Here is a 16,800-nt window from a genome sequence, read left to right as displayed (position 1 = left end):
GACTAGATGTATATCTATCTGAGTTATTGAGTGTGAACTCCTTGAGGCCAGTGACAATGTCTTATCCCTCATTTGTTTCCTTAGGAGGAAGCACAGTGACCAGCACAGAGTAGGCACTCGACAATATTTTTTGATTGAATAGATGCCTTAGAGAATGCATCCTTTAGTTTAAATACGGCAAAGTGTGTGTGTGTGTGTGTGTGTGTGTGTGTGTGTCATTATATGTGCAAGTCTGTGTATGTATTTGCAAATACAGTACATGATTGTGTATCTCTGGATCTGCATGCAAGTTCGTATACTCGTATACATGTATGTGCACATTCAGGCTGCTGCTTCTGAGTGGGTGACACAAACCCTTAGGTGGCATTTGTGGAGATGCTGTGATGTTTGTGTGGTGACAGTGGAGAAGGAGAAATAAAGGATAATTGCAACTTTGGTGACCAAACTGTGGAATATGTGGTCCAAGCAGCTCTCAGAAACTCTCCCTACAGAAGTGCCTGTTATGGAGGGTGGAATCCATGGTACCTAAGTAAACAGCGCACTGCTCTTGGATTCAGGGTATTGGGAGGACGGGGTGGAATGAGTTTGGACATCAACGGGACAGCCTTGAGGGACAATGGTTCCTGTGGACCTGATCTCTTTAATTCCAGCTGAAGCTTATATACCAAGTTTTCACTTTTTTTTTTTTTTAAATCCATTCAGGCCAGTTCCTGTCTCACATAGGGGCCTCTTTCCATCCCATTTAGGCTCTGCCTTCTGTTTCTGTGTTTTCTTTCCTCTCGTTACTCTGGCATGTGTGGGCAAACAGAAACTTTCCACCAGCTCTCCACTCGATATCTGTCTTTCTCTGTTTGATTTGCGGGGTGCTGTCTGGTGGTCCACCTTTATCGGCAGAGGAGTTCCATGACTATGACGTCACCACTGCTCAGTTGGAGGACCTCAGCATGAATCAAGACCTCAGAGGAAATGAGTGGTGATCCCCCAAGGGGACAAGCTCGTAAAGTCATCATCAGTGACAGCAGAGAAAGTTAAGGAAAACCGAGGTCAGAGTTAAAAGAATACAACCAGTGTTTGTTTATTCATTCCTCATTCAGCCAGTGAATATTCACTGAGCTCCTACACTGTGCATTAGACATAGTTCCTGCCCTCTGGGAATTTACAGTCTAGTGAGGTGGATTGGTATATGGACAAACAGAAAGACAAAAGTAAGCCCAGGATACTACGGAAACCCAGAGAAGAGGAAGATCAATGAGCAAATCATACCCACACTGATGAAGAAGATGGGCTTAGAGTCAGATAGATCAGGTTTAAATCTCCACTCAGCCACTTAACTACAAAAGCTACTCACTGATTGGCCTCTATTTCTTCAGTCAGACATTGGAGATAGCATACCTATGCAAAATGGTTGTGATGGTTAAATGAAATGAGTTTTTAACATAGACTCACTGCAAGCATTGAAATGGAAGATGTTTTCTTATATCTTATGTAGATGATGCTTAGATAATGCTAAATTTTAAAATAGGAGTTGGCTAGGTGAAGAAAAGGGATCATGGTGTTTTAGGCAAAGAACACAACCATGTCCAAAGGTCTGACATGTTTAATGAGCTGGGAATGATAAGATTTGCATTCTTTAAAAGTTACTCTGAGGCAACCTGACAAAAGTGTCAAGAGCCGTAAGCATGTTCATATAATTTGATCTAATAATTTTACTTCTAGGAATGTATCATAAGGAAACAACCATAGAGAAAGATAAAAATGTAGGTGCAAGAATGTACATTGGAGTCTGTTCTATAATAATGAACTTGGAAACAGTCTAAATGTTAAATAATTGGAAAATGATTAAATAAATTATGATACATCCAATTGATGTAATATTTGAAAACATTCAAATGTATTCAACAACATTTAAAAGTAAAGGAAGGCATTTATAACAAATCTCAACCAATAAAGAAGAATTCAAAGCTTGAATACAATGATTCTGGTATTGATTTAAAATAAATAAATAAATAAATAAATAAATAAATAAATAAATAAATGCACAGCAAAACTATTAGAAGGAATTATACCAAAACAAAACAAAACACTATAGTTATCTGTGCATAGTGGAATTATTGGTGATTTCTGTTCTCTTTTTAAAGTTTTTACTGTACTTTCCATATCTTTAGAATGAATATGCAGATTTTACAATTTAAAAATATTTTTAAAATTATCATTCTTATAGGCATTGTACAGAATACAAGTTGATATAGGGCAGACAGAAAAAAATTAGACACGTAGCTGATTATCAGGATTAATCCAGGAGAGAAGTGATAAGATTTTTATCAAGGCGTACCCGGAAGGGTTGTAGAGGCGAAGATGAATTCTAGAAATACAAAGAGTTAGACTTGGGAAGACTTCATTACCTCTTAGAGTGGGCGAAGAAAAGAGAGAAGAAACCAAATATAATGCTCAGGTTCTGACTTGCTTGTACTGACCTGAGAGAGAAAGATTGAGGGAGAAAGAGAGAGAGCCTGAAACAGGGAAAGGACAATTTGGAGGAGACAGTAGTAGAAATGAGGAGGAATTCTGTTTTGGAGTATTGAGCTTTGGGTTGTTTGTGGGATGTTGAGGTAAAAATGTCCAGTAAATAGTTGGATAAATAGGCCTGCAGTTCATTCGTTCATTCATTCATTCAACAAATATTTATGAGTAAGCTTTTTTTTTTTTGTTTTTTTTTTTTTTTTTTGTTGTATTTAACTTTGTGTGCCAGCCAGTGCTTTGGCTTTGGACATATAGCAATGTACAAAACAAAATAGAGCTTGCATTCCAGTATTCCAGTTCGGGGCTAGACTCTCTAGCTCAGAGTATGAGTAGACTTCTGGGCTGAAGACAGATTTTTAGGAGGCAACCACCTGGACCTGGTGAAGGTGAAGAAAAGCCACGAGAAGTCGATGAGATAGATGGCCCGGTGGGGGAATGTGGAATGAGAAGAGTGGGCTTATTTTGGATCAAGTTCAGTCAGGCTCTTTCTTTTCTATAGCTTAGAGGATTGAACTACTTTGATAAATGTCTGCAAACCCCTTAAATATGACTACTTTCTGACTGGACTCAACTCCTGATTTAGCTACTACTTCTGTGAGAGGTGGACAAATCACTGCCTTTCTCTTAGATTTGGTTGTCTTATCTCTACAATATATATAGTATGACTTTTACCTGCATCAATATAACTTCCTGCTTCAGGATCTCAGCACTTTCTCTTCCTTTGCCTTGAATGCCCTTCCCTATGACCTTCCCCTGCTTGGCTCTTTTTTGTCTTTCAGATCTCTGCTCAGCTAACACTTCTCCAGATAGGACTTCCCTGACCCTTCAGTGGAAATCAATATAAACCCAGGCCCTTGCTAATCTAGCACCCTACCACTGTCTAGGATTAAACTCACTGTTAATTTTCCACACCGCAACCAGAATGTGTCATGAGAATATGGATCAAGCTTGTTTGGTCTTTGTGGTATAATAGTCCCATCTCCCAGAATAGAGCCTGGCACATAATAGGCAAGCAATAATTTTTGAATTATTTGGAATTATTTGAATAATTTTGAACAAATAAATAATTTTCCAGCTTTAGGAGTAAACATTAAAAAACAGTCACTGAACATTTCTATGTGCCAAGTATCTTATTAAAGTGTTTGGGATACAGAACTAAGGTTGACAATCTCATGAGAGATACAGACACCTATGCAACTATCGTAAGGGAGTGACTAAAGGTGGAGCAGGGGTTTGGGTGGATATGAAGAAGGATCTGGAGACGTGGTGTATGTGTGGGGGATAGAACTAGGTATTTTCAGGCTCCAAACTGGAATATTGGGATTGTAGTCCCAACTTGATATTCTGACCTCAAGCTTTGATTGATAGATGCAAAGATGGGTCAGGAGAAGGGTCCACTTTATAATCTAAACTAGACTGTATCTGTTTGGCACACATTGTATATCATATACAGATGTATATACACACAATAGTAGATGTTCAACAAGTATGTTTTGAATAAACAAAAATATCATCTCAGATAAAATTCAGAATTGGTATATACCTACACTGGAATATTGCTCAGCCTTAACACAAAGGGAATTCTGACACTACAACATGGATGAAATTTGAGGACATTATGCTAAATAAAATAAGGGTTTTATTTTCTTACCCTTTTCCCCCTCTTGTGTCTTTTGAGTGGAGCATTTAATCCATTTACATTGAAAGTTGTTGTTGATAGATATGTAGCTATTGCCATTTTATTATGCATAATTTGATCTTTTTTTTAGTCACCTTAAAAGAGTCCCTCTAACATTCCTTGTAATGCTGGTTTGGTTATGATAAACTCCTTTAGCTTTTTCTTGTTTGGGAAGTTCTTTATCTCTCCTTTGATTCTAAATGATAGCCTTGCTGGGTAGAGTAATCTTGGTTGTAAGTCCTGGCTTTAAGCATGTTGAATATTTTGTGCCAGTCCCTTATGGCCAGCAAAGTTTGTGTTGAGAAATCAGCTGACAATTGTATGGAAACTTCCTTATAAGTTACTAGTTGCTTTTCTCTTGTTGTCTTTAGAATTCTTTGTCTTTAACTTTTGCCATTCTAATTATAATGCATGTTGGTGTGGGACCTGTTTGGGTTCATACTGTTTGGAAATCTCTGCACGTCCTGGACTTGTATGTTTATTTCCTTTACCAAGTTAAGAAAGTTTTCAGTTATTGTTTCTTCAAATAGGTTCTCAATCCCTTGCTTTCTCTCTTCTCCTTCTGGTATCCCTGTGATGTGAATGTTGTTATGCTTGATGTTGTCCCAGAGGTCTCTTAAACTATCCTCATTTTTTCAGATTCTTTTTTCTTTTTGCAGTTCTGATTGGGTGTTTTCTGCTACCTTGTTTTCCAAATTGCTGATTCGATCCTCTGCTTCCTCTAGTCTGCTAGTGATCCCTTCTAGTTCATGCTTCATTTCAGTTATTGTATCCTTCACTTCTGACTGGTTCTTTTTTATGGTTTCTATGTCCTTTTTAATGCTTGCTATATCTTTGTTGAACTTGTCACTAAGTTCCTTGAGCATCCTTATAGACATTGTTTTGAACTCTGTCTCTGGTAGGTTGTCCATTTTGTTTAATTCCTTTTCTGGATTTTTCTCCTGTTCTTTCATTTGGGATGTGTTTCTTTGTTTTCTCATTTTGGCTGCCTCTCTGTTTGGTTCTATATATTAGATAGATCTGCTACATTCCTCAGTCTTGGCCGGGTGGCCTTATGTAGTAGGTGCCCTGTAGGGCCCAGTGGCACAGTCTCTCTGGTCATCTGCTCTGGGTGCTCCAGGAGTGTCCCTTGTGTAGGTTGTGCACGCTCTCCTTTTATAGTTGAGTCTTGATAGCTATCAGCACATTAATGGGTGGGATTGACCCTCAGGCTGAATGGCTCTGGGGTTTGTCCATGTCCCCAGCTCACAGGCTGCTGTGGGAGCGGGGAGCTTAAACAATTGAGTGGGGTTTGCTCTACAGGCTCTGGTGCCCGTTAAGACCAACCTTTTGGTGTGCCACTTGTGGGGTTAATTGGGCAGTACTCTACGGTGGTCTGAAGCCAACCTCTAAATATGTTGGTTCTGGGGCCTCTTGGGAGGGGCTCACCTACCCAACTGCTTATGACTGGCCGAGGACTACCTGGTAAGAGCTACAAAGTGATTCATGGTTGCATGCCGCCTGTGCTAACCCTGGAGACATGTGGGAGAGGCCATGCTGATAACTGAGGATGCCTGCCACTAGTACTGGGCCTGGGGTAGCTCCATAAAATTCCAGGACACCCCAAGGCCTGCTGCCACCTGCCAGTGCCCTTAAGCTTCAGACATTGATAAAGCCTTGTGCAGTATACAAGTTGGGTGAGGCAGGGTCGCAGGGAGTCACTAGAGTGAAAGAGTTGTGGTCACCAGGCTAATGTAAATTCTGATTTGGTGCCAGTGCTGAGCCTGGAGCTACTTAGCAAAACTCTCAGAGCACACAGGGGCCAGTCTCCCCCCACCTGGGGTCTGTTAGACTCTATAGTTTCCCAAGAAATAGTGCAATACGAGCAGGACTGGCTGCTCTTGGAGAAACTGTCTCCTGTGCTGGGGGATTTGGGTCAGGCAAAGTCCCAGTGAGTCAGCAGGTCAGAGCTGAGGAGCTCACCAGACCAATCAGATTCAGATTTGGCCGTAAGCATAGGGCGAGGGCTCAACACAGGAAAGATGGTGGCCACCTGCGCCTGCCGGCTGCACAGGAGAAGGAGCACACAGGGAAAATGACGACTGTCCTCCAGCTCTCGTCCTGAAGTCTCAAAACTCAGTCTGTCCCCCATATGTCTCGGACCCTCTCCGAGTTACTATCCCTCCACTGGAGCCCAAGGTGAGTGCCTTGGAGTGAGAGAGTCTGTGCACTGGCCCTTTAACAGGATGTCTGGGTTTCCTGGAGCCTTCCGTCCCACCCTGGAGTGTCGGAATTCCCCACTGATTTTTACAGCCAGATCTTGTGGGGGCTCCTCTTCCTGGCACCAGTACTCTGGGTTGGGGAGGCCAGTGTGGGGCGGAGGTCCCTCACTCCTCTGGGGGAACCTCTGTGCTCAAGATATCCCTCCCAGTTCTCAACCACCACATGGAGATTTGGGGTTAGACAGTTCCGCATCTCTGCCCCTCTGACTAGTTTTGATATCGCTTCTGCTTTATATCCTTAGTTATACAACTTCTGTTCAGCCAGAGTTCAGATGGTTCTCCAGGTTGATTGTTCTATAATTTAGTTGTAATTTCAATGTGTTCATGGAAGGAAGCAGGCACAGTATTTATCTCCTCCGCCATCTTGGATCTGATCTATTTTGCTACATTTCAAAGTTAAAAAAAAAAACTATAAAATTCAGAGTGCATGATTAGTGACTCAGCCTCCCTTTGATCTGTGTTATTTTGTTCTCCTAAGAAGTTAAGGAATTCAAAATGTCTGTGTTCCCAGTCAGAGTTCCTCCTGCCTTCAGATTCTGTGGACTAGCATGAAAGGAGAGGAGGAAACTGAAGCTCAGAGAGGTTTTATAACTTGTACAAGTTATAAAACAGGGCTGGTCCTGTGATTAGAACACAAGTCTTTTGACTTCAGTGAAGTACTCTTCCCATTTCAGTGGCTTTCAGAGTCAGGATCAGCCGTTGCAGCCACTTCTCTCATCCTGATCCTTCCCTGGGGCACCACGGTTCCTGCCATAGGATGCAGAAGATGGAGTCCCTTGACATCTCTGCAAGAATGTCTAAGAGGCACCTCACAATTAGCAAGCCTTATAATGAGCTCCTGATTTATTAATTATTAGATGATATATTTTTAAAAATAATTTTTTGATGATAGTTCATTATGTGGTTTTTGGAATATAACTTAGAAGGGGTTCAAAGAATGAGTCACATTCCTCTGACAAAACTCTTTCCCCAGGTACTTATTTTTGAGGATAAGGTATCTTACTGTTGACATCTATAAACATAAAAAATAGAATTGACGCTTACCCCTGTGTCACTCTAGCAATAAATATTATATGCCAATGGATGGATACATGAACTAATTAAAGAAAATCCTTATGTAGCTTATTATGGGATGAAATTCCTATAAATTTTTACTTTGTATGTTTAAGAATTATTTTTAAAAATCCATAATATATTTATTATTTTGATCAATTGTGTACTACTGCTAATTATAGTAATCAGTTCAGATGGAATTTTTTAATACTTAGACTATATGGTTACAGGAAACAAAACATTGTATATTTCCATTTATAGACATATTTTTGTTAGTGATATGTTCTAGAATGGTCAATAAAAGACTTTAAATCATGTAATATGCATTAGGATAAGATTCCGGCAGGGAGGTAAAAGGAATGAAAATATGAGTTCAAGGAAGAAGAAAAGAACTATGTAAAATTTCTCATTGTGAAGAAGAGCGCTTTCATATTATTTTTAAATAAATGTGAGCATCAGAATGCTATGATATTTAAATCCAACTAGGTACATTTAAAAGAGTGACCTAGTACCTTTATTTCAAATTTTCAATATTTGCAAATTGCCATAAATTATCTTCTTTGCAACTCTTTAAACTTAAAATGAACAATTTTAGATGGCAGCTTAAAAGTGTGTGTTAGAGTACACAGTTTTTCAAAATCCTTTGGGGGTAGGGGAATCAAACAAATTTGAAAACCACTGGCACAGATCGTTGTTGATGATTTGTGCTGTAGAGAGGTGCTGAGAAATGGGAAGGTAAATAGAGGAAGATGGGGAACCAAAAGAGATTTCTGTTTTTGGTTTGCTCTTGTCTTTAAAGATGGGGAAAATTATGGGATATTTGTGTGCTAAGGACAGTGATCTAGACAAGAGGGGAAACTTGATGGTACAGGAGAGGTGTGTTGGGGGGGTGGGAGGTTTGTGATGGGGTGGTGGGGGTGTAGATATGGAGTAACAGTAGAGGTGAGATCTGTGAAGGGCTAGATAGCAACTCTGCAACTCTCAGGCGGGAGGGCAAAGAGGATGGCCACGGGCACCAGTGGATATAAATGCGGGGGTTAGGGGACACAGAGAAGTTCTGGTCTGCCTCTGTTTCCTCAATAAAATCCAAGCAAGATTCAGAGCTGTAAGGATGGGAGAGGAGGTATTGAGGCTGACAAGATAAAAGAAGTAGACGTTAAAGGGAATGGGAGAAAATCTACTTGGGAAATGTAGTGGATCTTGGGCTTGGTGTCGGGAATTTATTGAGACCAGTCAGCCAGGGCTGTGTGTGCTTCTGTGGGCAGGCGCAGGTGAGGGAGAACAGGAGGGCTGGATTTAACCAGCTGGAGGTTTGGTGACTGCGCAGTCTCAGTGGGCAGGCTAGAGTGGCAGGGACTTGACACAGTAATTGAAGTGATGGCGCCTGGACTTGAAGCCGCGGAAGGAGAGAAGGGACGTCATGGGGATGCATGATGGAATCAATGGATGATTAAATCCCTGTGGGTTAACCAATTGCTGCGTTTAGAGTATTGATTTTTCTTTTTCAAATTTCAGCCGTCATCTTTTTTTTATTTTTTATTGTTTTTATTCCAAGAGCACTTTCTGGCTCTCCAATTCTCCTCTTTCTTAATAGTCTATGCCGTCGTTTTCACCGGAGGACTATCGTCTCACTTTTCGGAGGAATTAGTTAGGGTTTCTTTTAGTGGTACTTTTGCTGCCCGCGTGGGCCGCTTTGTTGGTTTCCGAGGAAATCGCGGTACCGTTTGTTTTGGTCCTGGGCTTTCCTCCCGCCTCCGGGGCTCGGGCCGCCCATTCAGGTTGCAGGAGAGAGAAGGAAGCTCTGATTGGAAGCCTCGAGTGCGTGGGCGGGGTCTGTCACTCGAGGGCCAGGAGGGGAACCCCGACAGGAACCTGGTGGGTCCTTCCTTTGCCGCAGGGCCTCCTCCGGACTCCTCTGTCCCAGCCCAGGTGTCAGGCGGCTGAGATGTGGGGGTCCCGGGTCTGAGTGGGGGTGGTTCAGAGTTGGCCGACTTGGATCTAATCCCGTTGTTTTCATTCCCAGATCGAACGTTTTAGAATGCAAGTGCAGCATGCTTTGGTAGCTGTCCGTTTGTCTGGGGGAGTGTTTGCTGCGGTGAGATCACAGCAAAAGGGTTTTGTTTGGCTTTTTAAAAATTTCCCAGCACAGACCTACTCCGACGGGAGGGCGGGGCAGGCAAGGGCCCAATGGGAGCAGCCCTGGGCTTCCAGCCTGTCCCTGTTTTGAAAGGAACCGGGTCAGAAGTGTGGTTGAACATTAACCCTTTTGTGGCGGTAGTTTATCTGCAGGGAAGGCCTGGCGGCTGGAGGCTTTGGATTTCCAGAGGCTCCAGGCACAGTGTGTGGTCCACCCACAGACACTTTATTTCGTGCTTCCTTTGTGCCACACTCGGGGGAAGGTTTCCGGAGAGAAAGGCAACTTCCAGCCCTTTCTAGTGACTGCCTCTTATTCTCAGGTCCCAGCACTTGGCTATTTCTGCTTTGAATCCTTGCAACCCTATTATGTAGATATGTCTCCCTTATTTTAGATTAAGGCAATTGAGGCTTAGAGAGCTGAAATGACTTACCCAACATCATCTAGCTAGTACGACAGAATTCGGTTTGGCCCCTATCAGCCTTTCAAGGCCAAGTACCTTCTATTACACCACCCAGCTATGCCCTCTAGGGGTACCAGTCTTCTGGGTGATTAGAGGACAAGAGAAACTAAGGGTAAGTAAAGTAGTCAGTGCTGTATCCTAAAGGCCACAGAAAACGCCCATGTTTAGTTTTGTTTGTTTGCTTGTTTCTGTGCTATTCAGGGAGGTATCCCCCAGAGAAAGTTAAATTTAACGTGGCTGTCCAGGATGAGCCGGGAGTTCCACAGGCACTGATGAATAGCAAGCCCAGGGAGAGAAGGTTCAACATGGCAGTGATTTTGGTACCCACCGAATGTACAAACTGGGAGGCGCTTAGGGCAGCTCCCACCCCTTCATTTTACTGAGGAAATAAATGGAGACGCAGAGAGGGTAAGTAATTATTTCAGTTCACAAAGTAAGAGCGTGACGAAAGAGGGCTAAGAACCCAGGTGCTCTACCCTGGCCTGTCTTCTTAATAGGCAGATATAATATAAGCGCATTTACACTGGTTGGGCACTTACTAAACAAATACTTTATATACTTTTGTTTCTTTTACTTCTTGTGACAACTCCACGAGGTAGACTGTTTTTACAAAGGAAGGAATTGAGACTGAGAGACGTAATTGCCCAAGATCACATGGCAGGTCGGACCCTAAACCCTGCTGTTGTAGTGATGAGTAGAGAAGGGAAGAAGGGCATGACCACCAAAACCCTTTCAATGGTTAAAGTTTTATCCCCGTTATTCAGAGGTGGAAACCGAGGCTCAGAGATGTTCAGGAACTTGCCCAAGGTCACAGAGTAATAAAGTGGTGGAGCATCATGCCTGCATTCTCTCAGTCGAACAGAGTTGCCGCCAGAATAGAGAAGCAATCACAGCCCTTCTTCTCTTGTATGTGTTTCAAATCTTTCAGACATCCTGCCTTGGGAATGTTGGCCTCTGCAGGCAAAGTGGCTCTAGCCCCTGGTCAGTTGTATTGTCACATCTCACTTTGCCAATGAGGAATGACCTGTCCAAATAGGACAGGTACCAGGCTTCGCCTGGCTGCCAATGTGATTTTCTGCCTTCCTCCTCACTTTCTCCTGTGCATCGTGTCATCAGGGGCTCTGGAGCACATTATTCCAAAAGGCCAAAGTGTGAGATGCTTTTAGTTCTGGGATCTTGAGGGAAGCCACTTGGTAAAGCAACCTTGGTTTAGGTTTGCAGGATACAAATCAAAGGGGCACAGCCCGGTCAGGACAGCCAGCACTAGAGGCTGGGGCCTGCTTGAACTTAGGTAGCACCTCTTAAATCTGGGTGAAGAGTGCCGAGTAGACAGAGTTATGAATTGGGGGTGGAAAAATGAGTCTCCCCAAATATTTCTGTTAGCCAGTAACCCTCACTGACCAAGTGAACAAGATGCATGAGAGTGCTCAAAATTAATCAAGTTCACCTGGCTTGTCTTCACCGCTAACTAGGTGTCCCTGAGGGCTTGGCTTCCAGAAGGGCTATTAGGAAGGAGTGTTTCCACTGTGGAAGGAAGCTCTGGACTGGGGGGCTCCAGCCAGCTCTGCCAATTGGCTGTGTGACGCTGGAAAAGGCAATTCACCTCTCTAGGACTCAGTCATTATTCATTCCTTCATTCACTCATTCATTCACTCATTCAATAAATATATTGTGGGGACAGAGTCCCAGAGAGCAGTTTTCAGGCTCTCGGCCTCACGTGGAAAGGTGCTAGCTTGGTTATTAGATGGCCATCAGCTGTAATCAGGTGGCCATCCGCTGTGGCTGGGTGGCCATCAGCTGTTACCAGTTAGCCATTAGCCACTAATATAACACTGTGGCTACCCTCGGGGGTTGGTTTGTTGGTTGGTTGGTTTGGTTGGCTGGCTGGCTGGCCGGCTGGTTGGCTGGCTGGCTGGCTGGCTTAGCATGTGTGTGTGGCGGATTGCAAGATTGTGTGGATTTTACTTCCTGTGTCTCACCCAGCTGCCAGCGAGACGGGTGCAGGAAGATCCCTCGTTGGGGTACTGGCAGATGTTTGCTTTTGTGTCACGACCAGCTGCCATTGAGAATATAGTGGTATGACTCCCCTATCTATGGCTCTGTTGGTGTTCCTTTTTGGCCTCACCATATCCTGTGTTCTTGTGTGGGGAACAGGACCAGAGACCCTGCATGATGCATTTCTTGAACCCCTAAGGTGGGCCTGACTCAGTCTTAATAGATGAGACAACTTCTAATAGTGAAAGAACTCACAGCCCTGCGGGGGAAACAGATAAACAGAGATTGTGAGTAGTTCTAAACTACTCTGGGGTATGGGCAGAGGCCCCCTGGAAGAACTGAGGTCTTTTGGAATCTCTTGTGAAATTTTGAAAAAGACACTCCTTTTTCTGGGCAAATACAGGCCCATACCAGGATGCACAGCTGGAAAGTAGGGCCCAAGCAGATATTTGTGCCCCTCGTTGCCCCCTGGGCTGCTCACTCTTGCCTGGTGAACAACCTGCATATCTGGACACAGCAGCCCTGCATGTCAAGGTTGAGACATAAAGGTCCGGTGGAAGGCAAAGGTCCGTTTCAGGCTGAGGAATGAGCATGTACAAGACCTGCAGTCCTTAGAAAGAGCGTCCTTCACTTGGGGACCTGCATGTGGTGCAGTGTGACTTGAGTGAGCGATGTATTGGGGGAACTGGAGTGAGATGAGTTGGGAAGATCAGCAGAGGTTGTTTATTATTCACTCATTAAGCAAATAATTAGTGGGCATCATTACAACTTGAGAGATTATGATGGGCCTCCAGTGTCTGTGAAGGTATCATAAGGGAATATTGATTTCTGTCCCACCTTCCCTCTGGCATTGCATGAGCTCCCAAATGAGCTAATGGGTGTAAAATCCTTTTAAGAACTTGGAACTTAGGGATCATTCCTATGAATAATCACTTCTAATCTTCATCTGAGTGACCAACACTAGTGCCTAGGAATTTTGGGGTCTGTTTCTGACACGAGGCACTACTTGATCCTATCTTTGGGGAAGAAGAGAACTTTGGTTATGATCACGATGATACAGGAATTGTGACACTTGCCCTTGCTCTGCTGTCAAGGTCCATCTTGACCAGGAAAGAAATCCATTTCTGTCTGAGTTAGCTGAGGGGACTGGATGGCTTGTAACTTCCTGGGGCCTGTACAGGAATTCCGGGCTCATCCCTAGGCAATGGTACCTGTTGTGGTCAAAGGCTTTTTCTCTTCTGGTTGAAATACCAATGAAGATGAGAAAGTCCACCTAAAATCATGAACAAAAGTGAAGCTCTGTTTCTGGGGTGAGAGAGAACTGAGGGACTCTAGGAGGCCTTGTCAGGTTGTCCCAGGTTAGAAGCTGTGTGGCTTGATTAGTAGGTCTGATTCAGGTGAGAGAGGCTGGCATTTAGGCCTGGGAACTTGGCCTCTTCCTCACTGTGTGGCTATGGGCATGTCACTTCCCCTTTCTGGACTGGTTTCTCTATTAACCAGGAAGTTGGACTTCTTCAAATTTGAACAACAGAGTCCTTTAAACTCTTTTATAGAACCCTGGTATATAATCAAGATAAAAGCAGTGGTATAATACTTGAGGCAAAGGTTGGGGCCTGGAGTTCTGCTTATTTCAACTCCTCTTTGTGCTGCCTCATCCTGTCAGGATTTCTGCCACACTAGAGATAGCCCTGGAGTTCTTGTGAAATTTAGTTAGAAATAATTGGATTAGAACTTTCTTTTCTAATTGGGCTCCTCTGGTCCCTGGGCTCAGGGCAGGGATGAGGGCAATTGAAAATTTCTGTGATAGTTTTTACAATTTTGTGTTTGCTTTGAGCTGATTAGCTAATGGTCCCTCTATTCAATACAATATGATCTGCATTATCTAGATGTCCCTCCTTCTTCCTCCCCCCAGTTTTCTTATATAGACATGAGATTCCAGTGGCCCCATTTGAATTTTTATTTATGACTGTGGTAACACTATGAAAACATTTAAAATATTTCCCATTTCACTTTCCATGTAGTGTGTTTCCAAAATTGGGAAATCTGTAATTCTTTTTTTTTTTTTAAGGAATGTATTTATTAGAAGACAGTGGTATAAACAAGATAGGAATGTATTTCTCTTTCATATCTAAAGTCCAGGTAGGTGGTCCAGGGCTCAAATGATAGCTCCACAAACCGCAGGACTCCAGCTCTTTCCATCATGTTGCTCTGTAGTCCTCAACATGGACCTTTCATTTTGTGATACAAAATGGCATCAAGTCTGCCCTCAAGTCTGCATTCCACCTACAAGGAAGGAGGAAAGGAAGAACGGGGAGAGCCCACCGTTTCCGTTTAAGGGCAAATAGTTTTGCACATCACTTTTTATTCACATCTCATTAGCTATAATTTGATTAGATGGCCACACCTATCTGCAAAGAAAGCCAAGAAATCTCTAGCTGGGCAGTTTAGTGACCAACTAAAACTTCTATCACTGTGCAAAAGAAGAGAATAGATAAAGGGGCCAAATGAAAATCTCTGCCACAAGGGTCTAGCCATTTCTCATGTTTGAGAAACACAATTTCTACAGTCCTTTCTGGGTATAAAATTGTGAAGTGATTAGAATCTAAGGACTTCAAGCTGGAAGGGAGCTCACGAGTTTAGCTAATCCGTCAAATGATGATGATATTACGGACCCACTCTACAGATAAGGCACCTGAGGGCCCAAAGAGTTTACGTGAATCTCCCAGGGTGAAGTCAATCAGTGGCAAAGGGAGAAGTTAATCTTGTGTAGATAATCACAGGAATGGTAGAATTCATTGGGAGCCTGGAGGGGCTCTTGTCTGTTCTTGATCGTCCTACTCCCATGATGCCCTGGCTCTTCAGACTGTACCTTACCACTTCTGCCATCATTGAGGAGAAAGTAGCCTCTGCCCTGGGGATCAGGACATCCTGAATGGAGTATGAGCTTTGGAGTCAGTCAGACATGGCTGGCTTTCAATCCTGGTTTTGCTTCTTATACTGAGATGCCTTGGGCAAGGCACACCATTTCTTGGTTTTAGTTTCCTCATGTTTAAAAAGAAGATAATATCTATCTCACAGTTTTCTTCCTTTGTTTCACCCTTCCTCTGATCTCCCTTTTACCTTCCTTCTCCTCATCCTCCTCCTCCTTCTTCTCCCCCCTTCCCCTCCCATCCTCCCTCCCCCCACCTCCCACACCCCCACCCCCCCTCCACCCACCTTCTTTCTTTCTTTCCTTTCCTTTCTTTCTTTCCCTCTTCTCCTCCCTGCTCTTCTTTTCTTTCATTCCTGGAATGAATAAATGAAGAGACCGGTATGAGACTTAGTACTTAGAAGTGTAAAGCAAAGGTAGTTTCCTTTCTTTCTTCCTTCCTTCCTCCTATTTTCTTTTTTTCCCCAGTGTCATATGATTTTATATTTTTTTCCCATCAAACCTAATAAGCACTGGACCCCAAGAACTGAACAAATGTAGTAGTTGGTATGCACTAAATTCTCTTCAGAAAATGTGGTGCCAGAAACACTTTGCCCTGACTGGTGAACTTCTACTTCCTTTTAACATTTTTTTTGGCTTGTTTTTTAATCTGACAAGGAGAACTACAGTACTTCTTGGGTTTTCCCCTCTGACCATCTCGTTGCTGGACCCTGAAGAGACTATTTTCCCCCTTCTTCTACATGACTTCTGAACTCTTGAAATGTTTATGTAACTTCCTGCTTACTGTGGGGTTTTCTCCCCTTGTCTTCAGCTATGGTTTTCTATGAGCTCCTTGAGGACAGGGAGTGTACCTCTGTATCTCTGCCGCTTGGCCCAGGACCTGGCCCCGAAGAGTGCTTGGTAGTCTGTGTTGAATACATATCAATTTCTGTGATGACAGAGAAATAGGTCAGGGGTGCACTAGTCTTGAGAAACCATTGCTTCCCACGTTTACATTTTACAGATGTGAAAACTGAAGCCTGACTAGAGATGAACTTTCTTTGAGCTAGTGTTATATTGCATTCATCATAGTACCAACTAAGACAAAAAGGGGGAAAGAAAGAGTGGAGGAAAGGAAAAAGAAAAGAAGGATGTGGAAAGAAGGAATTGGGGAGAAGGTGGGAAATCAGCATTTATTCAGCACTAAAAGTAACAGCTTTTAAGTAAATGCTATCTTACTTAATCTTGAAAGCATGCATGTGAGATAAATGCTATTATCCCATCCTGTGGAGGGTGAAATTGAGGCCCAGAAAGATGAAGTCACTTGTCTAAGTTCCCACAGTACATACAGAGCAGAATGAGAAACTGAAACAAGATCTGTGAAGCTGAGACCACACTTTTATTCTTGAACCACAAGTCAGAGTTAGTGACACGGTCAAGTGTGAGAATTGAATGGGCTATGTAGGAAGTTATATCAATCTAAGAGATTTGTTTGAACAAGAATAATGGCTAAGGTGTATGACCTTGATAAGGTCACTCGATGTCTCTGAGACTCAGTTTCCTCATGTGTGATGAAGGGTGCCCTCAGTCAGTGCTGAGGTCCCTCCTGGCTCTCGAGTGCTGGGACTAATTCTCCCTGAAATTCTCAACCATGAGCTGTTTAAAAATGACAAGAGTCTTCCAGGAGGAGCAACTTCTCTTTAGCTAGAATCCTCAAGGTCAGGCCAAGCACACTTATTTGGGATTTTTGATGGGATTTCTCTTAATTGATTGGGGTGAAGAGTTCAG

This window comes from Rhinolophus ferrumequinum, chromosome 9 (genome assembly GCF_004115265.2).
Source record: "Rhinolophus ferrumequinum isolate MPI-CBG mRhiFer1 chromosome 9, mRhiFer1_v1.p, whole genome shotgun sequence".
In the NCBI taxonomy this organism is placed as follows: Eukaryota; Metazoa; Chordata; class Mammalia; order Chiroptera; family Rhinolophidae; genus Rhinolophus; species Rhinolophus ferrumequinum.
Note: the sequence above shows the minus strand (reverse complement) of the source record.